Source organism: Eleutherodactylus coqui, chromosome 9 (genome assembly GCF_035609145.1).
Source record: "Eleutherodactylus coqui strain aEleCoq1 chromosome 9, aEleCoq1.hap1, whole genome shotgun sequence".
Classification (NCBI taxonomy): domain Eukaryota; kingdom Metazoa; phylum Chordata; class Amphibia; order Anura; family Eleutherodactylidae; genus Eleutherodactylus; species Eleutherodactylus coqui.
This window is the reverse complement of record NC_089845.1, coordinates 98,162,681-98,187,818: the sequence shown is the minus strand read 5'-3', so window position 1 is coordinate 98,187,818 and position 25,138 is coordinate 98,162,681. Positions and strand designations below refer to the sequence as shown.

At 41.3% G+C, this 25,138-nt stretch overlaps 1 protein-coding gene and 1 pseudogene across 1 annotated transcript in view; one reads left to right on the top strand and one right to left on the bottom strand.

The window, feature by feature from the left end:
• Positions 1-25,138, top strand: part of ZFPM2 (zinc finger protein, FOG family member 2) — a 421,708-nt gene that overhangs the window by 132,772 nt on the left and 263,798 nt on the right. The window lies entirely within an intron of this gene.
• LOC136579387 (U6 spliceosomal RNA) lies at positions 24,227-24,327 on the bottom strand (annotated as a pseudogene).

Sequence of the window (25,138 nt, the reverse complement as noted above, 5' to 3'; positions counted from 1 at the left end):
GCAGGGGTAAAAAAAAAAAACCGTCCAGTACTTACCCGAATCCCCGCGCTCCCGCGACTTCTTACTTACCTTAGTAAGATGGCCGCCGGGATCTTCACCCACGATGCACCGCGGGTCTTCTCCCATGGTGCACCGTGGGCTCTGTGCGCTCCATTGCCGATTCCAGCCTCCTGATTGGCTGGAATCGGCACACGTGACGGGGCAGAGCTACAAGGAGCAGCTCTCCGGCACGAGCGGCCCCATTCGGAAGGGAGAAGACCGGACTGCGCAAGCGCGTCTAATCGGGCGATTAGACGCTGAAATTAGACGGCACCATGGAGACGAGGACGCTAGCAACGGAACAGGTAAGTGAATAACTTCTGTATGGCTCATATTTAAAGGGGTTGTCCCGCGCCGAAACAGGTTTGTTTTTTTTTCAACCCCCCCCCCCCCGTTCGGCGCGAGACAACCCCGATGCAGGGACTGAAAAAAAGAACAGCACAGCGCTTACCTGAATCCCCGCGCTCCGGTGACTTCTATACTTACCGGTGAAGATGGCCGCCGGGATCCTCTACCTCCGTGGACCGCAGCTCTTCTGTGCGGTCCATTGCCGATTCCAGCCTCCTGATTGGCTGGAATCGGCACGTGACGGGGCGGAGCTACACGGAGCTACACGGAGCCCCATAGAGAACAGGAGAAGACCTGGACTGCGCAAGCGCGTCTAATTTGGCCATTAGGCCATTTTAGACGGCGAAAATTAGACGGCAACCATGGAGACGAGGACGCCAGCAGCGGAGCAGGTAAGTGAAAAACTTTTTATAACTTCTGTATGGCTCATAATTAATGCACAATGTACATTACAAAGTGCATTATTATGGCCATACAGAAGTGTATAGACCCACTTGCTGCCGCGGGACAACCCCTTTAATGCACGATGTATATTACAAAGTGCATTAATATGGCCATACAGAAGTGTATAACCCCACTTGCTTTCGCGGGACAACCCCTTTAACCTTAAAAATTGTCTCTTGAAGACAACCCATTTTCCAGTAGAAGCCAACATGGCAATTCATTGATTGATGTGAGTTCACCTTCTCACAGCCCCTAGAAACAGCTGTTTTTGCTGGGGGGGGGGGGGGATTCTCAAGACTGTAAATTTGTAGAACTACATTCCAGATATCCTCTTGAGTGGTTGTTCTAGTAATACAGTGGCTGCCTAGGAGTACGTTTTCCTTGTTGTAAGCTCTTCTATTAGTTGACTTGATTGTCTTTTTAGCAAGTTGGTAAATCATGTCATCAGATCAAAAGAATTATGGAATGAACTTTTGGTCAATTTTGGTTTATAAGATTAATTTGTACTATCCAATCTTCATTAACTCAGACAAATAATTGTACTGTGTAGTGTCATCATAAATAGTGATGAGTGATTATTATTTTAATAATAGGGTCAGGAGTGGTTGGCCTGATTGTAGGCCAAAAATAATCGGAAATCCGGGCTGACCTGATCCGCTTTTGGGAAAATTGGGGCAATTTTATCGCCCGGCTGATCATGACAAGCAACACTAACATAAAGGGTTGCGAGCTTTGGTGAGCCCATTAATGATTAGTTATTCATAGGGTATCCTGCTTCAATGTTCAGATGTAGTCTGTGGAGAAACACGTCAGCTAGTGTTAAATTCCCCTACAGCACCACCGCAAGTGAAATGAAGCACTGCAGATTTTCCACTGAAATCAATGGGCAGTCCATAGAAAGAATGGATGCATTGAGTCCTCCATGGACACCTTTTAGTTAATCTCCGATCTAGCTACAAAATAGGGATGAATGGTGGACACCTCCCATTCGATTAACTCAGAATTCATTGCCAAATTTTGTTTTTGAAAATTGGTTTTCTAATTCAGACAATACTACTAAAGACGATCTCCAGTGGGGAAGAAAATTCTAACAGTGTAAACTGTTTAAGAACTGTTCTGCTCTCCTCTAGTTCCCCTCTGCATCCGAGCAACTGATCACGTGCCATCTAAACACATGCCCACTGCGACTAGTCACTAGCTTTAGCATGTACACAACGGTCAAGTGTTTATGTGGCAAGTAATCAGCTTTAAAGATGCAGATGGGACTAGGAGGATCAGAGTGCCTGGGACAAAAACAGGGTGAGAATTAGTTGTCTTAGATGTTTTAATGCAGTCCCCGATTTCTGAATGTATATTTTTTTCTACTGGACAACCCCTTAGAGAGGACCAAAATAGAGTTCTATCACTTATCCATAGGATAGGGGATAAAAGTCTTATCTGATCCTGAGAACGGTGGTCCCGTGTCCACCTCCTCTCATCACTCTGGCTCTCTGCATCCACCCACAATGACATGGAGATTGAAAGGAACAGTGGTCACATATGAACGCCACCTCCCCATTTATTTCAGTGAGGCTGACAGAAATAGTTGAGTATAACCACTCGGCTATCTCTGGCAGTCCCATTGAAAATGAATGGAGCTGCAGTTGTGCATGCGCGATATCGCTTCATTCATTTTCAATGCACAACTGCAGCTCCATCCAATGTCCTTCTCATTACTCAGGATCGTCGGGAGTCTCAGCAGTGAAACTCCCACTAGTCAGACTTTTATCACCTATCCTGTGGATAGTTAATGAAAGTCAATATTGGTCCAACCCCTTTAAGTACTTTTGTTCCAATCTATCATTCCTATATTATCCAAATGTTCATGGGACGTTTTTCCTACAATTAAGTAGAGAAGACACTTTACTATCAAAGGGTAACAAATTCCGAATAGTTAGAAATGTTCGGCATGCGCCACGACTTTCCATCTACAAGGTGGGAACAAACCTGCCAGATCCAGCGCCGGTAACAACAAACAAAACCCAAATCTCCAGTAAATTCTCTTGTGGAATATAAAAGTTCTCCAATTCATAGCAGCAGAATTTGAACTGATAAGATGTGAAAGCTGCGTGTTTCCTTTACTTGAGAATCAGGCCGGCCTCCATCCATGAATGGGATGCCAATTTCAATTAAAAATTGGCTCTCACACTCCATCAGCGACATCCCATCAGATAGCACGACAGCATCCTATTGCTTCTGTTTAAGTACCAGTCCAACCAGTAACGCGCGGGGTGTCTGACTGCGTCACTAATTCCAGTTGGAAAGTTATCTACAGATTTCGAGCAGTGCAAAGCTGTGCTTGATAACAGCAAAGGCTCATCTGCTGCAAGTGCCGATCCTGCCAGTTTTACCGGTCATGTAAACTCATCAATAAATCAAGACGTCGCCGCATCGGTTTGTTTTTAGTATTTTATCAAAATTTATTTCCGCCATTGTCACAGGTAATACTTTAATAGGAGCCCATAGATGGGAACATTAAGAAGTTAGTTAGAGACATTTTGCAGGCGCCGTTTGCCTTGTCATTGACAGGGAAGGTAATCCTATACACAGGCTGCTATTGTGAGACGGGAAACTGGCCTTTTCCACTGCCAGAGACCAGATGCACCTCTCTCTATCCTAATCTGTAAACGACTTAAAGGAGCCTTATCTCACGGCTCTTCTGCTTCATTTCATGCTTGATTTACTTTAATTTGTCTGATAGGGCACAAGGATTTGGAGACAGACCATCTTTCTGCAGAAACTGTTCAGATTTTTTTTCGCCTGGCATTGTTGTGTAAGGATTTTTGACTTTTTTTTTTTACATTTTTTTTCTCCCTTGTGGAAGAAATCTTGCTCCGGTGCAGTATGCTGCTTGAGTGTGTTTAGATTTAAGCTATCCCAGCAGAAAAGAGTTTCTGAAGTGCTGTGATTGTGTGATGAACAACATTTACATTGGAATCATATTATGCAATAAATCGAAGGGAGAGGAGCAGTGGAGCGCTTGTACCCACAAGATACATTGAAAGGACTATATATAGTAGCTACAAGAGAAACGAGATTTTCGGCTTTTTTTTTTAAGGGAACCTTTATAAATATGTAAATATGGTTTATCAGATTGGACTCTTAAGCTACACATCTTCAGTGGGGGATAAAAAAAATAAGGGAGCGAGAGAGAGAGAGAAGGCTGAGGAACATCTAGGGAGATGCTCATTAGTATTCGACGAGGGTCCGTGAAATAAAAATGTCTTGTAGGTTGACAGCAGGTCGAGGTGGAGTCGCTAAGTATACTTTGGTGGTAAAGTCTCTTTCATGCAAGACGCATCTCCCGTGAATAAAAGGAAAAACTTCATTTACTATTAACTTTGTGGTGTGTGATCTTTAGCTTTTCAGTCAATTATTAAAACAGATGAACCAATCACCTTCAAGACGACCAGCTGTTCTTTATGTTACTGGCTTCTTTCATTAGATTGGTCATCAGTTAACGAATTCCACGTCGTCTTGATATTCCTAGGGCCGGCAGAATTGCCTTTTGTCAGACTGTCAGGTCCCTGGACAGCTGTGTGGTTGTGTCCTTTTGGCACCGTAATCTTAAAATCTTACACAAGTCTTGTGTTATGACTAGGAGTTGAAGACGCTCTCCTTCGGGGATCGAATGTATATCAAGAGCCATTAACTTTGCATTTTAATAACTTTGGCAGTGGTAATTGCTCCCGTGTGATTCATTAAAGTTTTTAATGATGCAACTTTTGATAGCTAACTATATCTCGCTAATTTGCGCCTAGGGAGATGCTATGCAATGGGGGTGGCAGTCATTTGATATGGATTTTTAAACATTACACCATACAATAATATAGCCTAGTCATAATTGGGAGGGAAGGTAGAATAGATAAATATACAGGTAATCACCAGCTATACATGCGGCATTCTAGACTTGTGTTAACAGCTCTCTTAAAGGGGTTGTCCAGTTGTAAACTACTGATGGCCTTTCTGTAAGAGGAGGTGCCTTTATTGTTTAAAGTGTGTTTTGTTGTTTCATGTGAGCTCTTGGTTTAAAACAATAGAGTGAAGTCCTTAAGGATGTGACCCCTCTGGTGTTCTCTGATTCGGGCCTCCTTACTGGTATTTGGTGGTAGGAGTTGTAGAATTGGTAGGCTGATGTGAAAGATAGTCATGAGTGTGTGTAGTTTTTTCTACTGTTCCCTAAGGGAGTATACTAAAAAGGCACATCAGGTGTGTGAAGGGAAAAAACAAAGTCACCGCAAAAAACACATCCTGGTTTACCGGATCTCTCCGTGCAGCCTGTGGAACTTTTTGTCTATTTTGATAATAATAGCTATTCAGCACTGAGCTATGGCAGAATATACTTACTTTTGCAGGAAGCAGACAGCTCTATTTCCACTGTGGTGGACAGGCTTGGTATTACAAGTTATTCACTTTAATGGAAAATTTGCCTATAATACTAAGTCTAACCACTGCAGTTGGAATGAAGCTGTCTACTTCCTGCAGGAATCCACTCAGTACACAAGCGTGCTGGCCCAGCAAACAGCTAATCGGCATAAGTCCCTGTGTCAAACACCCGCCGATCTACTAATGATGGTCTATCCTAATGACAGGCAATCAATAGTTTACAACTGGACAACCCCTTTAAGGTCCCACTACGGCATTTCAACATGGTGGGGCTCTGGATTTTGGGTCTTGCAGAACCTTGATTCTTTTCTTTTTCTGACATTCTGATATAGATTTAGTGTTCTTAGGATTACTGTCCTGTTGCATGACCCAGTTTTAGCCAAGCTTTACCTTTTCGATAGATGGTCTAACATTTGACTCTAGAAAACTTTGATATACAGAGGAGTTCGTGGTCAATTCAATAACTGCAAGCTGCTCAGGCCCTGTGGCTGCAAAACGAGCCCACATCATTCTCCTTCCACCACTGTACTTGACAATTGGTATGAGGTGTTTGTACTGATATGTTGTGTTTATTGTTCATCAAATGTGACGCTGGGCTTTATAGTCAAACATCTCCACTTTGGTCTTGTATGTGCAAAGTACACTGCTCCAGACTCGTGTGAACTGTCTTATTTGTAAAATTATTTCCTTTGGTTCTTTGGATGGACCACCAGGCACCGGAGTCCCTAACCAATTGTCCCCAGAATATATCACTTTCTTAGGCATGGCCATGTATTCATGGAATGCCCACCACTTACAGATTTGATAGGGGCTCGAATGACCGATTCCCAAAGTGGTACCACAGAGCCACATTTGTATTAGCCTTGCTTTATTCCCCAAAGAGAGTAAACAGGAAACAGTGCGGATGATTAGGATTTAAAGCTACTTTCCTCCCAATGGACTTTTATAACACAGGGGTTTTCAGCCAGCCCATACAGGTCTTTTACATTGGATTGATATCAATAAACTTTTTAAAATCAACCTAATGGTTTAATCAGTTGGGGCTAATTTCACCCTAATTATAGAAACTCCGATATAAAAAGACATTTTGGATCTCTTTGTTTAGGAGGAAATCAATGAATTGAGTTAAGATGAACTGATTGTGGCTCAGGCCTAGAGGTGGTGGTGATATAAAAATTGTGCATCTAAAACCCCCACTTATTTGATATTTTATTAAAGTTCCATTTTTTACAATCCTTTTGCTAGAAGGTTCTTCTAAAAGCCGATTACAGGCTGCTGGGATCAACAGTGATCACCTGCGATCTGCAGAGAACCTGGATCAAGTGTTCAATTCCCCTGTAGCGCCACTAGAGAGCAAACAAAGCATTACACAGTGTCCAATAAAGCCAATGTTATGTCTCTGTAATGTGTGGACATGATGGGTCCTATTGGTTGAGAAACCCTCTTTTTAGTCGGTCTCTGATTGATGGAGGTCCTAATGGCCCAGAAGGACCCTCTGCTATTAGCTGAGAATAACCTAAAATAGTTTTTGAAAATTGGGTTTTCTAAACCAGTTTTAACCCTTTTCAAAATTCTGCAAGGCTATTTTATGTATAATTTCTTTTAAAGGGTCTGTGTCAGCACCATTCTTTACAAGTTAGTTTTATATATTCGTCTCTAATGTCCGACAATCCAGAATACTTGAAATTTTTGGGTTTCAATAATGCTGAATTTAAAAGAATTAGGCTGAAAAAATGTGCGCATCCAAAAAGAAGGGGAAGTTGAAGTTGAAAGAAAGAATTTATGTATGTTTCCTTCCTGTCTGATCCACTTTGGACTTTGATAAGCCACAGGCTCTGCAGGAAGGGATCCCAGTAGGCCACCAGATCATGATCTGGTCAGGCAGGGCTGGCGTAAACACCTGGACGGATGCCTGGACTCACTGTACTCCAATGGGCTCACTGCAGCTGAATTAGGGTTGATGCACAATGGAGAAGCTGCTGTAGACCCCACTGTCCTGCTGATGCAGGGGCCCCCAGTAGCAGCTGTAGGCTGGCCACAGTGGGGGACCTTTTATTGCAGAAGGCAGTGTGGCTGTGTAGTGTGGAGGGGGTGGTAGTGCCTGTGTCATCATCAGGCCGCTGCGTTGTATCTTTTAGTTTAAGCATTCCCCTCTGTTTCCTTTTCGGCTCAAAGAGCTGAGCTGGTGCAGTTGTGCCATGCACTCCGCTCATCCAGGCCCAGAGAAAAGAGCAATGATGACATCTCAAAGCACAGATCCAGTAATACTTGTGTTGGCCCCCTCTGCTAGTAATCTGGACCGTCCTACAATATGAGGCCACTTTAAATTTTTTTTCAAGGGCCATTTTAAGTTCCCACTGAGTAAATATGTGAATCAGGCCTGAAAAAAAGTCTGTGAAGTTGTTTAGTTAGCTTATGCACCCCTTAATTAAGGAATTGTCGGGTCTGAACTATGATCTTCTATGATTCGATGATCACCTATGATTCTTTGAACTTTCAGACCGAGCAAAAGCAATATCACTTTAAAAAAAAATCTTTTAGAAAACCAATGCGGCCATAAAACCATAGAGAAATGTCAACAGGATGGCAGAAAAGTCACAAGCTAACTCTTTATAGTTTTATATTTGGGACCATGATGCTTTGCAGCAAAACCCCTGGGACTGGGCAGGTCTTCCATCCATCGTAGAAAATCTGAGTGAGGAAAATTATGTCCCGGAGTAGATTTCCCTTTGATAGTAGACATTTTTACTTTTTTGGCCCCTCTGTCAGTGTAACGGGGATTCCACAGTTTGCTTTATATATAGATGGTGTATTTAGGAGAGTCCTGTGCTAGCAGAATTTACAGCGAGCATCCGCATATATTTCTTTTTCCATAAATCTGGAACATGTGTTTTACAATTGGGAATGTTTAATAAATCTCACTCTTTATCTTGATTAATTGGACACGATACGGCGCTGGAGACGCTCAGGGGTCTGCATGAAGTGGAAGCTCAGGAGACGGAATTAACCACTCGCACATGTGACTGGATGTTTCACAGTTGTTGATCAGAGCTCCGAACACTAAGTCATCCGGTTCACATCGCAATATAATTCTTCATGACCAAAGACACCTGCACGCTGAGCGGAGCGGCCTGTTCCCTACTGCCTGCTGGATTGCTCCAGATAGCTCTTTTATATGGAAGTCACTGACTAGTTCTGCTTCATCTCAAAAACTCAACCTAAAACTGACATTTATTATTTCCCAAGTTAGCAGGATTGTAAGGAATGTCTTTATCTTGGAAGTGCCATTGATGAAGATCCTCATACAGCTGTGATTTGAGTTTTCTCACGTTCACATTGGGTACAGTCGTAGACAATATCAGCATTTTGGAGTAGATATGGAGTTATATTTGTAGATATCCTATCACTATTTTTGTATGACTTTCCTGTGGCTAACAGATGTCATGTAAGTGTGTGGCCTAATTGATAAAACATTAAAGCGACCATCCGTTTTTGCAACAAAAGTCTGTCCCCGGACTGGAGGGGAAGGGGGTGCACTACCTGCACTTGTTCTTCTCTGCCATGCATCCAATTTGCCGTTTTTAGGTCCCAATACTGGTGGTCCAAGGTAGCCCATATAATCTTAATACTACTTCATCCCCATAGTACATTGATAGTTTTAGACTACCAATGCACTATACCTGCTTTCTGGTTGGCCAGTGCTGCTCACATGATCAAAAACAAATGCACAGTGTGAATTAGTTATATAGAAAATCGGTGCAGCCATCTAGAAAAGCTGAAAACTGGGACCAAAACCGACAAATCGGACAAACAGCAGAGAAAAACAAGTGCAGGTAATCTACCCAAAGCCTTTCAGTACAAGAACATAATTTTGGACATAATCCCTTTAACACATTATCTAATTTAAAAACTATTGGCCAGCCCATGCTAGATGAAAGCAGTTGTACATTGCTAAAAAGCAATACCCACATCGGATTCCCAGATGTCCATGCTGTGTACTTGTGCATTTTGCGCTTGCAACATACTAATGTGGAGAATGTGGAGAACACAAAATATTTATAATAAAACCAAAATGTGGGGAATGGGAATTCTTACCCTAACCAATTAATGTAAGGAGACCCTACCTGAGAGCAGAGCACTCACCTTGATGAAGGCAAACCCACATCAGGAGGCTGGGGCAACCTTCACTCATAATGACTACCACAATAGATATGCGGTATAGTTGTTAAACAGGCAAGTAATTATCCAGGGTTAATGCCAAAACAAAATAAGCAATAAGTCAGGAGATACATGTTGCAACATCCAAAATACACTTTACACCAAAGAGACTTACAGTATCTGACAGTGAAACTGGACAGGAGCCACCAACTAGACCAGAAACACCTTCAGAGGAGCTGGAATTAATGTGTACGGAGAAGTGCTGAATGGTCGACACATACCACTTAGCTGACCAATCCATCCACACACCAGCAGAGCAGTGCTCATGTCAGCGTCCTACGCCGGAATGATATTGAGCATGCATTGGCATGTGGAACATGTGGGCTGGGGCTGACCCAAGGATATCACCCTGGTCCAATCTGACAAGGCTAGAAAACTGTCACAAAAGAATCTAAATGCACAAAAACACTAATGGGCAAATTGACACAAGTTTTATGGCAGAAAGAATTAGCAAATTTTGGTAAATGCCACATTTACTCAAATTTTTTTTGAGTTTTTGCCACATTTGCCATTTTTTCTAGTGTAAGGGAAAGATTCCTGTCCACCACCATTGATATAAAACATCCTTCTTGTTTTCATAAAGACGGTCTTCCGAAAAATCTGAATAATGCATTATGATATTCCGCAGCAGCTGGGATCAAGTACTATGTGATAAAGACCACAGCTGCTGAAAACCCCTTTGTTAATCAGAGTGGGGAGTCTTACGTGTCAATCAATCAGTTGTTGAGACTCCTTGCAAAAGTGATTTGTGACTACTCTACTTCTGTAATAAGACCTAAGTCGCTCCTATGCAGGGCCGCTGATCTGTGTATAATCGGATGGTTGTGACATCATAATTACCATTGACTTATATCATAAAATTAACTCAAACTCTGAGAGGGAGCAATTAAAACAATAATAAGAATAAAACATTGATTTTATGTCAGATTTGCCACATACAAAGTTTTGTTATAATATATCGGACTTCAAAACACCATCTGCCGTGTTGTATCGACTTCTGTGTTTTCTGTGAAACAGGCTACATCTGTTCAGTCATATAGAGGAACGTACAGGTGTACGGTGCCTGGAGAACGCGAAGTGTGAAATACTCGCTTTATTATTAGGCTTAGGAATTATTAATATCTATCATTAAGTCTGTTACTTCACAACGAAATACATCGTAGTTTATTGCTGTGATTTAACCCCCCAGCAGTCACATTACATTTGCAGAAACCCTTCCAAAAATGTCACTTTTTAATTGTAGATTTTAAGTTTATTTATTTGTTTTTTAATTCTATGTTTATTTTATTTTTAATAAAGAAACACGTAAATGAGACAGTTTACATCATAGAGCTCTTTTGTAAGTAGACATTAGATTATCTACAAAATAAGTGTATATAAGGCTCACATTAAAGGACATTCTGCAATGTGTAGGAACAAAGATGTCATATACTAATATAAGAAAGAAAGAAAGAAAGAAGGAAAAACAGAGAAAGAAAGAGAAACAAGGAGAAATAGAGAGAAAAAGAGAATAAGAAAGAGGGAGAGAAAGAGAAGGAACAAAGATATTATATACTAATATAAGAAAGAAAGTAAGGTCGCCTACAGAAGGACGGGTCGGATCCGGCTGCAAGAATTCTCGCAGCCGGACCCGACCCGAGCCCATGCAGAGAGCAGCGCAGCACTCACCTGCTCCCGCTGCTCCGGCTATTTCATGTGTCGGCTGCCGGGCAGCCGATGCATGCTCAGACCAGAGCTGGCGGCTGGGGAGTGACATTTCTGTGCGGGGCTGAAATAAAGCAGGCCTTGGTTTGTTTTCTGCGCGTGTTTTCGCTCAGACAAACCACGGCCGTCTGCCTAGGATTGCGTTTTCTAATTTTCTATTGGTAAGACTAGTAATCTATATATTTCAGAGAGAGCATGCTGAATAATACCCGACATCAAGCACAGGCATTCAAACTGAGTCTTTGTTTGAACAAAATTCTCAACCGGAGGCAATGAACATAAAATATGACAAACTTGGATTATTTGCCAAGTTGTGAGGGCACATGGTTCAGAAATATGTGAGCGTTAACTCAGATACCCATCTCCCATCTTTAATAAAACTCAGAGCTCTAGACTTATTGTCTAAGATCCAAGAACCCCGAGAGAAAAACAGGGTTACCTAAGATAGGTTACAACGGTGATGGTGTTGTGGAGATATCTGCCCTGGGAAATACTCTAGATGCTACCTTCAATGTTGGCAGATGCTTGGATGAGGTTGTGCAGTCGTTTTATAAAGCAATGGAAGGAAATGATTGTTCGAGCATTATCCAGTTTTGATTTCCAGTGTGTCCACACCTATCAACAACCTTAGAAGATGGGAGGCTTGATAATAAGCAGTTATGTTTGGTAAGCCTATTGCTCCCCTGGTTTTTGGGTGGAATAGGATGTGAGGAGCAATACGTGCCGGTTTACCCTTCCAGATAAACTCATCTATCATGGAATGGATAGACCTGAAACAGAAGTTTGGCGTGTTGATTGGTAGTGCTTGAAAAAGTACAACATGCAGGGAAGTATGTTCATAATAATTATGGCACATCTACCGAATCACAAAAACCGCCCCTGCGTTCAGGAATCACAGTCCTGTTTGAGAACCTGTAGTAAGGGCAGAACGTTCACCACATGCAGTAGAGAGGGGGGATTAATCAAAAATGCTCCAAAATATTTAATGGTTTCTTGAGACCAAGGAAATGAAAAAGCACTAAATTTATGTCTTCTATACATGTATTTGGCGCAGAACGTAGTTGTTTAAAGTGCATTGTTAACCCCTTAATAACATAACTAATTATAGCCTTAAGAACCAGTAAGTTTTTTCCCCTTTTGTGTTCCAGCCCTCATAACTCTTTTATTTTTTCGTCAATGTAGCTGTGCGAGATCTTGCATTTTGCGGAACAAGTTCTAGTTTCTATAGGAACCAATTTCAGGTACATACAATGTATATAATAACTTTTAGTAATTTTTTTGCTGTGGGTCAATGGAAAAAAAAAATCACCATAGTTTTTTGGGATTTATTTTTACAGCCTTCACAGTGTAATATAAATATTGTTCTCTTTATTTTAGGGGTCATTACGATTGTGACAACATCAAATTTATAAAGGTTTTTATGTTTCATTACTGTAGCAAAATCTAAGCCCTTTTTTTACTAAAAGGTTTTTTGTGTGGTGGCACCTTTTTAGAACCAGAGCATTTTTATTCTTTGGTTGACAGAGCTGTTTGTGCAATTGTTTTTTGATGGACAACTTTAGTTTTTATTGGTACTATTTTGAGACGCTTACGACTTTTTGATTATTATTCTTTATTTCTGTTTTTTTGAAGTGAGATTATACGAGAATTGCACTTTTTGGCTTTTTCTTTGTTTAATGGAATTTACTTTGCTGGATAAATAACATATTATTTTATAGTATGGTTGTTATGGATCTGTCGATACCAATTAAAGTCAAATTTCTTGAAATCTCATCCATTTGACTATAAGGCTTCTTTCACACGAGCGCATATTGGCAGGCCGTTTTCACAGCTGGCCGATGTACGCTATGTTGGGAGTGAAAAATATGGTGAACAGGCGCACAAATCAAACGTTTGTTCGCCCGTTCATATGGCCTGGTGAGGCCAGAGCTAACCAGGCCATCACCCATTTCCCCTTCCTCCCCATTGTAGGCTCACCTCTAGTTCCTCCCTGCTTGTTCTGTGCAATGGGAGGGGGTGGGAGCGGAGCTAAGCACCGGTCCACCCCGCCTCCTCCCATTGATGGCTATGGACAGGGGTCAGGGAGAGGGCGGGCGCTAAGGTATGCCCACTCCCATCCCTTGTCTATAGCCATCAATGGGAGGAGACGGGGCAGACCGGTGCTTAGCTCCACCTGTCCCACCCCCTCCCATTGCACAGAACGAGCAGGGAGGAACGAGAGGTGAGCCTGCATGGGGGGAGGAGAACAGAGGGAGGGAGTTTAGCAGCCACGCTGCTAAACTCCCTCTCACCTACGGCCGCTGCTATGGTCTCCCATAGGAGCCCATGCAGAGGCCGACTTATTCAAGCCCAAAATATAGTTTCAGGACTATCTTTTGGGCCCAACGTAAAAATGCCTGGTGCTATATTGGCTTGGCCGGGCGTTTTTACGTCTCAGAAATACGCCCATGTGATCTGATGCATTGAAATCCAATGAAAACGGCCGGCCGATATGAGCTCATGTGAAGGAAACTTAAAGGTAAGAAAATTTCTCATAAGCTTAAAGCAACTGTCAGGGTATACTTCTGTTCCGGGACCAGAGGGTGGGATACCTGCTGTTCTTTTCTGCCAATGTCTCTCTAATCCGCTGGTTTGGGATTCTGTTTTCAGTTGTCCAAGATGGCAGCTGAAATGTTCTGGCTACCTAATGCACACTGTGCACTGCTGTCTGATTGGTCAGCACTGATCAATTAAGCAGTGCTGGCCAATCAGAGCAGTTATAGTGCATTGGTAGTCTAATACTACCAATACACCATAGGGATTATGTAATCTGGAAATTGCATCAGCCATTGTGGATGGCTGAAAACTGGACCCAATCTGTTGGGCATTAGCACAATAGACCAACAACAGGTAGTATAACTGCCTCCTCAGCTCCTATGTCAAGATTTTATCCTGCAACTGGAGGCCTGCTTTAAAGAGGTTATCTGTACTTTAACTATTGATGACCCTTCCTCAGGAAAAGTCATGAATACTAGATCCATAGGGGACCACTGCTCAGCTGATTGCCAGGCCCACTGTAAGTACTGGAAGCAGATAGCGCTGTCAACATTGTAGCACTGAATACAATGAGAGTTGTGCCTGCAGAACAAAACTGGGCTGCTTCAATACCGACAACATAGTCTGCTTCCAGCTCTGTCCATACTTACAGCTGGCCTGGAAATCAGCTCATCAGCGGAGATAGGATAAGTCATCAATAATAAATGTCCTGGAGAACCCCTTTAAATCTGAATTTTCCTGCCCATTATGTTGCTCTTTTTAATCCACCTCAGCAACCATCCAGGTACAGCCATGTCCATTGCTTGCTAACTCCCCCTTCCTATTCACTATTCGGAGAAGGTTGACCTGACCTCTACTTTGTTCACCATGTTTTTGTCAGAGAACTCAGCTCAGATTCACACCAGCCATGGGCACAGAGGACTGGACCAGTTTGAACTTAAATTCTATTTTGTCTACTTTTTACACACTTCGTAAAAGCTCCAAATGTTCCCTTATGTATCTACAATGCCAATCTGGTGGTCATTTCATCTATTTGGCATCACCGTAAATAAATTCTCAAATGCTAAAGAATAGGAGGCAGCAATATGAAATGCAAGTACAATCTGAGGTCTCAGTATACAAAGAAATCGGGAAAGGGAGATATGGAGAAGTCACATTTCAGTTTGGGGTTTTTTTTTTTAATTATTTTTTTGTTTTTGCTCTGAAAACGTTACACTATACTGATAAGTTACTCTTGTCTTAATACGGGTGAAAGTCGACAAATACAGCAGTATATGGTATCACCTGTATTGGCAAATTGGATATTTGCATTGTTCATGCTCTGCATCATTTTTTGATTACAGGCATGCCAAAAGTAAGAAGGCTCTCCATTGCATTATTTAAGCTTGCAAAGGAATGTAAATGGTTAGGATTCATAGGGACAAAATTCCATGCATCTCATTAAAACACATCTCTGTTAAGTCCTAGTGATACATAAAAGTCAGAGCCAGTGCAATGTAGGCACACGATTAAATGCTCCAGTAGAGCTCCAAATTCACCTTCATTCTTGTCTATAGACTTTGTTGTATACTATTGAAATGGTGATTGAACAACCCTGCTGGTTAAAGACTCAAATATTTTATTTCATTCAATTAAAAAAGTTTAACATTGAACTCTACTTGTTATTTTGGAGATGTGCTTGTTGTATACTGTGACGCTTGTGATGTACATCTGGCATACATGCTTCTCACATAGACATTAAATGTTTCCAAGGGTATAATGGGCCCTCTGTATGCCAAAAGAGTATCCTTCTGATATGTTTGGCCAGTATGCCTTGAGTTGCCTTTGTTTTGCATAGGTATTTTTTAACCTTTACGGCTTTTACGCAACCATCAAGCAAATACTCCATCGCATGCCAACAATATAGTCCTTCAAGAGATGGAAGTCCTGCATATGCTCTTACCACTCAGGAGCAAAGGGGATAAGCTCCTCTCTTCAAGGTCCTCAAAGTATCTGCATGGCCTGATCTATGCTATCTATGTCCTTGGATGGATGCCTTGGTGCAATTGAAAAAGAGCTTCAGTCAATATTCCTTAAATATACAGAAGCCCTCTGACTTGAAATGGCCTTGGGTTACAACATTTTTAAGTTTCGATGACTTCCCTTCGGTGATTGTAACTTGAATATGTGTTCAGTTTGCAATCATGCTGTCAGTACTAATCTGTGGCACAAACCATTGGCTGGAAGATCTAGCCAGTTGTGTGAATATTTAGGTTAAAACACATTCAGATCTTTCAGCCAATCATGTGTGTCCCTGAAAGATGTTGATAACACAATTAACTTAATAGCACTAAATTAATAACATCCTGGCTGAGTAGTAGGCACAAAAATTAAAATTTCTACCTGCTTAGGTTGGAAGGAAGGACCAGACGTCTCCACTGTGCACAACAATTAAGGGTTACTTTACCCAAAATAACTATTGCCCGAATAGGTGCCTGACAAAGCGAATGTAAGCAACAGTTGTTTCAAGTAAACACAGCGACCTATTGGATGACAAAAGAGATTTAGTACAGTAGTCGCTTTGTTTCAGCTCAACTGAAAATAGTCACTGGGTGAGTAATTATCACGTGCCATTGTCTTTCAATGACCATCCAACAACTTTGCAAGGTGGTAGGCACTTTTGATTCAGAGAATGCTCCCACTGAACATTTATTGACTCCGCCTTTTTTTGAACATTTTGCCCCTCCACTTTACACTAATTGTGGTTCCTGAAAAAAAATATAAAAACTTTGCGAGTGATCCAGGGCAGTTCCTGCTACAGTCTGTCATTGGTTTTAGTCTTCAAAGATACACTTGTTGGAGCGAGCACTTGCTGGTTTGCCCTCCAATGGAAAATGGCACGCATGTATTTATGTGTGTTCAGTGGACTCTGCAACCAATGAGAATGTGTTGGGGAGGGATCAAAATTTAATATACATGCCTACTAGAGATGAGTGAGCGTACTCCCTAAGGCAAACTACTCGAGCGAGTAGTGCCTTATTCGAGTACCTGCCCGCTCGTCTCTAAAGATTTGGCTGCCGGCGGTTTGCGGGGAGCAGCGGGGGAGAGCGGGGAGAAATGGAGGGGAGATCTCTCTCTCTCCTCCCTGCTCACCGCCGCAATTCACCTCTCACCCGCGCCGGCACCCGAATCTTTAGAGACGAGCGGGCAGATACTCAAATAAGGCACTACTCGCTCGAGTAGTTTGCCTTAGCGAGTATGCTCGCTCATCTCTAATGCCCGCCAAAGAACTTCACCCCTCCTAATCAGTTGAGGAACATTATTTTGACCTGTGTAAATGCTCCCAACAATTTGTTCAACAATCGCAAAATTGAACAAGTGAACAACACTCACTATGTAAAAGCACACAAACAACAGCCATTCATATGCTTTATGGACTAGTTCGAGTGACTATTCAGATAATAGTTGTCCCATGTAAAGCCACCCTTAGGTGAGGACATTGGTGTAATTTCACTGTAGCAGTTAACCTCAACCACACAGGATTAACTAGCTCTTCATACTCTACCATTGAACATACAGGGAGTGTAGAGAACCAATGCGGAGCTGGTGCAGAGCATCCTTGGTGCTAGGTCAGTGAAAGGCAGGGATCACATGAGGACACCACAGGCAGTATTAAAAATAATATGGTATGGGTGGGGAGTGAAGAAGAGTGGAGATGCGGCACATGCATGCAGCTTACATACTCTTTCCTGCTCATTGCACAATTGTAAGTTGAATGCTGTACAAATGCAAGATTAGATGGCCCCAATTCATGTGACTTTACGGTGTCAGCATATAATACATTACATTGTATGTGAAGTTACAGTCTCAGACCCTGAAGTCACTTTTGTGGAAAGTCATCACCGGCTTCTAGTAGCGAGCTCAGTTATATGTAAGGCTGCCAGCAGCCTATCACAGCCATTGACATAGCATAGCAATAGCCCCTTACCCCAGAAATGCCAGGAATAAACACACAGGAATACCAAGGTAACTCTTCTTTCTAGGTGACTGTTGGCTACAGCTCTTTATTCATTTTTTCCAGCTCTCAACTCAACATTTTTCCTTAAGGCAATTACGGGTTGAACAGGAAATGGTATGTCAACTGCCAGACTCCTGACGGGCAAGTCCGTCTTTAAGCTCATCCATACATCTCCAACATATCAGTTACCGCCAACTGTGACTTCAATTAATATAGGAAATGTACAAATAATAACATGCAGGTTAGTAAACCATCCATCGTGAAAAACATACATGAACCATAACATTACAAACATAGAATAAAGCCTCACAAAGGAGGGAAGCTGGGGCAACCAAATCCTCCAGGAGGGAAGAGGCTGGAAAAGGAAAATCTGGGCTTAAATCATCTCCCCCCAGCGGGTAAGGGCAACAGTAAGAGGAGAATTCTTTTAGCCCACAATTAGGGGAGGACCTGACTAACAAGGCCAAACCAAAAGGACATATAACAAGGTGGGGAGAAGAGGCCGGGAACACCATGCAGTTAACCCTTTCATCATCCCCCGACAGTCAGTGCACACCCTCCCTATATCGTCAGATGTGTGTTTAGACTTACTTTGTCTATATTACAGATGTATTTTTCTGTAGATTGGCGATGTGATATTACGGTGTGTCCGGCTATCAGGGTTTTGTTTTACACTTTGAATTACTTTGCAATGGGTTTTGTTGTACTAAGAGAACAATAGCTTTTTAATGAGTTAAGATAACTTTCTGTGCCGTTCTATTACAATTAATGTTAAATTTGCTTCCTCTGTAGTTTTGCGCTTATTTTTCTTTAAAGGGATTGTCCGACTTAAAAAATACATATAAATACTGTTTCCCTGAAAATAAGACATTGTTTTATATTAATTTTTGCCCCTAAAAGAGGTAAAGTGTCTTATTTTCACAGTGCCTAGCAGCCGGCGTTCGGGTCCCTCGCGCTAGTCTCCATCGTTGCTGCAGGCTTCCGTGTAATCCTGAACGCCGACGGAGCATTGATTCCTAGTAGTGGGGCTTGAATACCCAGCCTCCAGGAAGCGATTGCTCTGATTGGTTCATTGAGCGCCGGCTCTGATTGGCTGATTAACCAATCACAACCATTCCCTAAATGATATAATTGAAAATCAGGGTAGGTCTTTTTTTTGGTAAACACGGTAGCTGCCTGTGATATTAAATAATAAAAGTTATTCACTTCTAATCTTCCCAGGAAAAGTGTATACCAGCTCCTGCTGTTCTCCCAGTCTCTGCCACAAGGTCACTGGTCCAAACTCCTTACATCATGGCACCCAGCATGTGAGTGCTGATGCCAGGAGAATGGGCTTTAATGCTGCGGCATCTGCTTGGCTGCATTGGTCACCTGACTTCCGCTGGTGGCAGAGACTGGAATCACCTCTGGAGCTGGTACATCCTTTCCCCATGGGTGAAGAGAGGTGAGTATCATTTCTTTTGTTACGTTATACCATGGGCAGTTATTTAAATAATTTTTTTAAACTTGAACAATCTCTTTAATTCTCTTTGTTTTGGGGGTGTGAGGTGTTGACATTCCGGCGCCTTCCAACGCAATTGCTAGATTCAAAATTGTTATCGCTTCCCAGAGCTAATTATTGGACTATGTTGAGAGACAACTGTACATTGAAGATGAAAAAAGAAAGACATCCGATATTTAGCTAGTATGAAAGTCAAGCAGGAACTTTCTCTAAATATAAAGATGCAATGTTTCACCTACAACTATGGGTTGAAAAAGATAGATAGATAGATAGATAGATAGATAGATAGATAGATAGATAGATAGATATGAGATAGATAGATAGATATGAGATAGATAGATATGAGACAGATAGATAGATAGATTGATATGAGACAGATAGATAGATAGATATGAGATAGATAGATAGATAGATAGATAGATAGATAGATAGATAGATAGATATGAGATAGATATGAGATAGATAGATAGATAGTACTTGGGTTGATGTAGTACTTTTGTTACAGAAATACTCCACATCTTCACAGGTCCTATTCTCTGGCTCAAAGTCTGTTGTAAAACTTTCTTCCAGTGGATAGATAGATAGATAGATATGAGATAGATAGATAGATATGAGATAGATAGATAGATATGAGATAGATAGATAGGTATCAGATAGATAGATAGATAGATAGGTATCAGATAGATATAACATAGATAGATAGATAGATAGATAGATATTAGATAGATAGATAGATATGAGATGGATAGATAGATAGATAGATAGATAGATAGATAGATAGATAGATAGATAGATAGATAGATAGATAGATAGGAACTACTTGTACTTAAAAGTTTCTCAGATATTGTTATTCAACCTATTCTCTCTCTTCTCGCCCGTTCACTGTGAGGAAATAGTATAGATTACAATGTACATAAGTGCGTCCCAGAGGCATTAAGAATTTATATTCTATAATCTGATCCTTCTCTTACATTTTGTGTTGCTTTTTCTTAGCATTGCATTCTTTATATTCTCCTTTACCATATAAGATATCATCTGCGATCAAAGAAGCTTCTGCATCTCTTCTGCTTCCTCTGCACTTTTCAGTGGTGACCTTGAGGGTGCACAAATGGCCTTTCTGCCACCCATTGCGTGGTTGCTTGGAAACTTCGACTGCATGTGTGTCAACTTTCTTTCATGATTCAAAAGAAGTCTAAGCCTAACAGAGGGCTTTAGTCCCAGAGAAAAAGGTCCTTGTGTGTTTTAAAACAAGTGTCTCGGCCTGAGATAATGGTGGGGCTCCAGGTTATAAATGATGCATTTTCTTCACTTCTTCTTGATAATCTCACCAGGGGGAAAAAAAGTTCATAGCTCTCTTATCAAAACACTGTGACATTCCTCCTTCAACGCTGGAGTTTGCTATCATCCCCTCCTGCCGCTGCAAACATCACAGTTTACAAGATTAAATGTAGGACGTCATTTGTTTTCCGTAACGTGTCATTTTTACTTCTCTCCGATTCCCATCTTAAAGTTTTATAGGAGCCAAATAGATTTCAGCGCCGATTTTTTTGCTCACATAAAATGTAATTGCTGCATGTATGACATAACGCCGTTCAGCAATGATGCATCCATAGGAATCACGATTATCAACCTACTGAAATTTTTTCTAAACCTTTTTTTACTCTTTTTACTCTTCAGCTCAAATCAAATTGTTTTTTTGTTTTTTTTTAATTTCTTTATAGATCAAAATGGATTTGTATTGTATTATTTTTCCAGGGCTTTGTAAGCTAATATATATATATATATATATATATATATATATAAATACCCCTATAGATAAATAATAATGAAAAAAAACTTATCACTAATTAAGGAAACCAATAAAAACTGTTGTAAACTACTAAAATAAGTTGTTTAATTTAATGTAAAAGCATGCAAAAAAATAAACACTTAAAAATGGATAAATAGAGTAAACCACATTATAATCCTTTTTGTGCAATGGTGTCCTTCTTGCAGTCGGGATTTCAAACTTGCAGAAATGTTTTTTGAACCTTCAAAATATAATTTTTAATCTTAAATTCAAATTAGAATTTTTTAATGGTTCAAAATGGATTAGAAAATAATAAATTATGTTTTATTGTATTACTTTTAGGGCATTGTAAGGTCGTGTATGCCCTTATGGATAAAAAAGAAAGAAAAATATATCACAAATGATGGAAACTAATCAAATGAGTTGTTTAATCGAATATAATGTAAAAAATGCAAAAATTAAAACTTAAAATGGATAAATATGGCCACAAACTACGATATTTAGGCCATTAAAGGGCTATACCAAGATTGAGTTTTATCATTTAGCCACATAATAGGTGATAAAAGTCTGATTGGTTGGGGTCTCACCACGGTGCCTGAAAATAGAGATCTTGTGTCCCTCTCTTCTCATCACTTCTGGCTCTCTATACCCACTTACAGTGACATGGAGACTGAATAGAGTGGCAGTCACGCATGCACAGTGCCACTCCATTCATTTCAGTAGGGCTGACAGAAATAACCAAGTACAAGGGCTTCTCCACTGGTCCAACTGAAGATGAATGGAGCCACACCACACATGTATGACCAACGCTGCCCTGGAAAAAATCTTGTGGCCGCATGTCATATATCAGTCCAAATTACTAGGAGGTAAAACCAACATAAGTAGGTAAGGTCATCAAAATTGTATGTACAGTCACATTGCTGGTAGGTGGGGCCTAAGAAGATAGTGTAAAACGTATGTAATGTTGTGCTATTGGCATTTTAAATTGCACCGTCTTCTCCCCTCCTCAATGTCTGTCTGTGCCTTCCTCATGGGAGAATGGGGTCTATAGCAGGTGCTCCATATTGTATCAATCTTAATGCAGATCATTGTATTTGCAATGGGTCCTGGCATGCCTTCAAAGTCCTGAAGCCAGCCCTACCTGACTAGACTAGCCCCTTACTTGACTAGCCTACTGGAATTTCTCCCTATGCCCAATGTGCCCCTGCCGGTAAGGGCATTAGCACTGAGACCCCCACTAATCAGACTTTTATCATTTATCCTATGAATTGGTGATAAACGTCAATCTTGGCACAAATACTTTGTCTGATATTAACAAACTCTTTATCAAAAGAATCTGGCCTGGTGAACAGCGGACTTAAATGTTGATGATGGCTATGCAATTCCTGTACAGTGGCCACTGCAAGGGAATGTAGTATTATATGTTGTCATTCAAATAACTGTTTAACCATGTAATACATACTGTACTTTATATAGGCAGGTCCTCCAGAGTAATCATTTGTCAGTGGATCCCCAGTATGGTTCATAGATAGGAGTCCTGAGTAGGGCCACCCGTATGACGTATTATGTTCCAATAAGTCATATAGAACATGGATACCGAGATGACTGAAATACTGTAGAGAATATAATTGGTGTATATGTAAAGAAATTTCCAGTCCTAAACTATTGATGACATACCTATGGGATAGGTTATCAATAGTTATTCAGTGGGGATCATTTAGCTGGTTGAAACCCCATTATTTGCTAAGTACTACTCCAGCTCTAAAATGTCACCTACCATGATGGCTCTTCTCCAGTGATCCAGACTTGGGCAGATCTGCTTACTCTCAAGAATGCCCTTCGTACCCTATGTTTTACTTTAAAAGACAATAGAGGGTCCTCTCTGACCTAATTGTTAAGGCCTAAGAACCTGGGCGCCGCTGAAGAAGTCAGCAACTAAGCAAGTGATGCATCTCTTTAAAAGAGTATCCCCTATTCATAAAGTGATGGCAGATTGCTAGAAAATACCATCACTTATGATCGATGGGGGTCCAACCTCAGACTTCGACAATAATAAGAAAGAAGGGGACTCGGCACTGTATTAGCACTGTGGTCCAGTCACTCTTTTTTCCAGCACAGCACCACTCCCAGCCACTTGGCTGTGCAAGGTACTGCAACTGTCCCTATTCTCTTGAATGAACTGTGCTGTAGTTCTTCTGTACAACGAACAGTGAAAGAGCTCCATCGCTAAACCATTTTCGTGCCATGCCATCCCTTTAAGAGGTGAGAATACCCCCTTAAGTTAATGGAGGTAGTGGAAGATCAGCAATTCCTCCAATTCAGACAGAGCAGTAGGTGGGAGGTTGCTGCCGTATCACGATGCGTCTCAGCAGCATATTTTTTTCCCTCTTCTCAAATTCATAGTTCAAAATTAGAGAGGGAAGAAGAAAGAAAAAGTCAAAATGCATGTTGCCTGGCATATACAATTTTGTTTTCAATGCAGTGACCAGGCAAGTTGTGTCTCACTCCGCGTTGGGATAGGCCTAGGGAAGGGGGTCACTGGGGTCTCTATATGCTGTCCCTTACCTGGCTCTGATGGTTCTGGTTCAGTGTCCATTTCTGTAGCCATACAGATGGGGCTAGTATTCCATAGGGGTGGCACACCAAGCTACCTTGCCCATACTTATTGAAGAACACCTGTGACAGGCATGGTTGCTTGTCATCCAGGTGAAAAAAAGATGCTGCTGCCGATTTCACATGCTGCTCAACTGTTTATTAACTGGGAAACAAAGGGAACTCTGTACTACGGTACCATACAGGTAAACAGAGGTTGATCTTTCTGGTGGATCGGTTGGCACCGGTTACAGGTCTTGGTATTTAGGAATCTTAATGAGCCTTCTCCGGAGGGTCTGTCTGTCCCTCTGTATCTCTGTATTTCCTTCTCTACGCATGGGACCTCTATCTCTATGGTCTGTCTGTGTCTTCTCTCTCACTGCTGACTCAGCACTAAAACATTGCACCTCACTCTCTTTCGATTCTGTCCTGCCAGAGCACTCAACTTACTTTACAACATTTCTGAAAGCACATACCCCAACAAACAGTTAACTTTTTGTCCTAACATCAATATTTGGAATTACTTTATGTGACAGGCCAGGATCAAGGGAGAGGCAATATCATGGCAGTTCTGTTTTCTAAATTTAGTATTAATATGAGGGGAAAAAAATCAGCATCTAATGCCGAGTGGAATAAACGGATGGAATACTTCACACATTTTTCATGCTTGTACAGTAGTTATGCTAATCTTCTCCATATTGTTCCAATTTTGGAATACGTGCTGCCAAAGTGAGCGGAAAATAATATTTTACCATTAAAAATTGGAAAATAACAGAAGTAGAAATCATAGATTCCATCCACTACTGCTCACCTCATGGTCTCATGGTTATGACATTTCGGTAAACTCTATACATTGAATAATCCTCTAGGTAATGGCTCGTGATTTACTACTCCTCGTGATTGTCAAGAAAAAACAGTCCGATTAATCCCAAATTAATCCAAATAATGTTGTTTCGTCGTTTCTCAATTACAAGACAAGCAACGTCTACAGTCGGTAGTTTTCTTAATTATGACAAGTAATAGTAAGATTCCTTCTACATATAAACTTGAATATATGCCAGGAATGTATTGAAGATTGGCATTTTAATTCAAGGAACCATTGGTGTATAATGAATGGCCTTCTGTCTGATGAGTAAGTTCAAGACTCAATATGGTCTTCTAGTCGAATAGTTGCCAGATACATATGCTGCAGATCTGAAGTTCCCTACAAAGGTGGCCATAGGCTCACAGCATTAAAGTGATTGTCCACTGAAGCAGCACAACTCTTATCCTTGGAATGTGTCTGGTATTGCAGCACAGCTCGATTCAAGTCAACTTTTTCAAATTTTGGGCAACCTGTTAAAGGATTAAAAATTAGAGATGAGCGAGCGTACTCGGATAAGCACTACTCGCTCGAGTAATTGGCTTTATCCGAGTATCGCTGTGCTCGGGGCTAAAGATTCGGGTGCCGCTGCGGCTGACAGGTGAGTCGCAGCGGGGAGCAGGGGAGAGCGGGCGGGAGAGAGGGAGAGAAAGATCTTACCTCCGTTCCTCCCCGCTCTCCCCT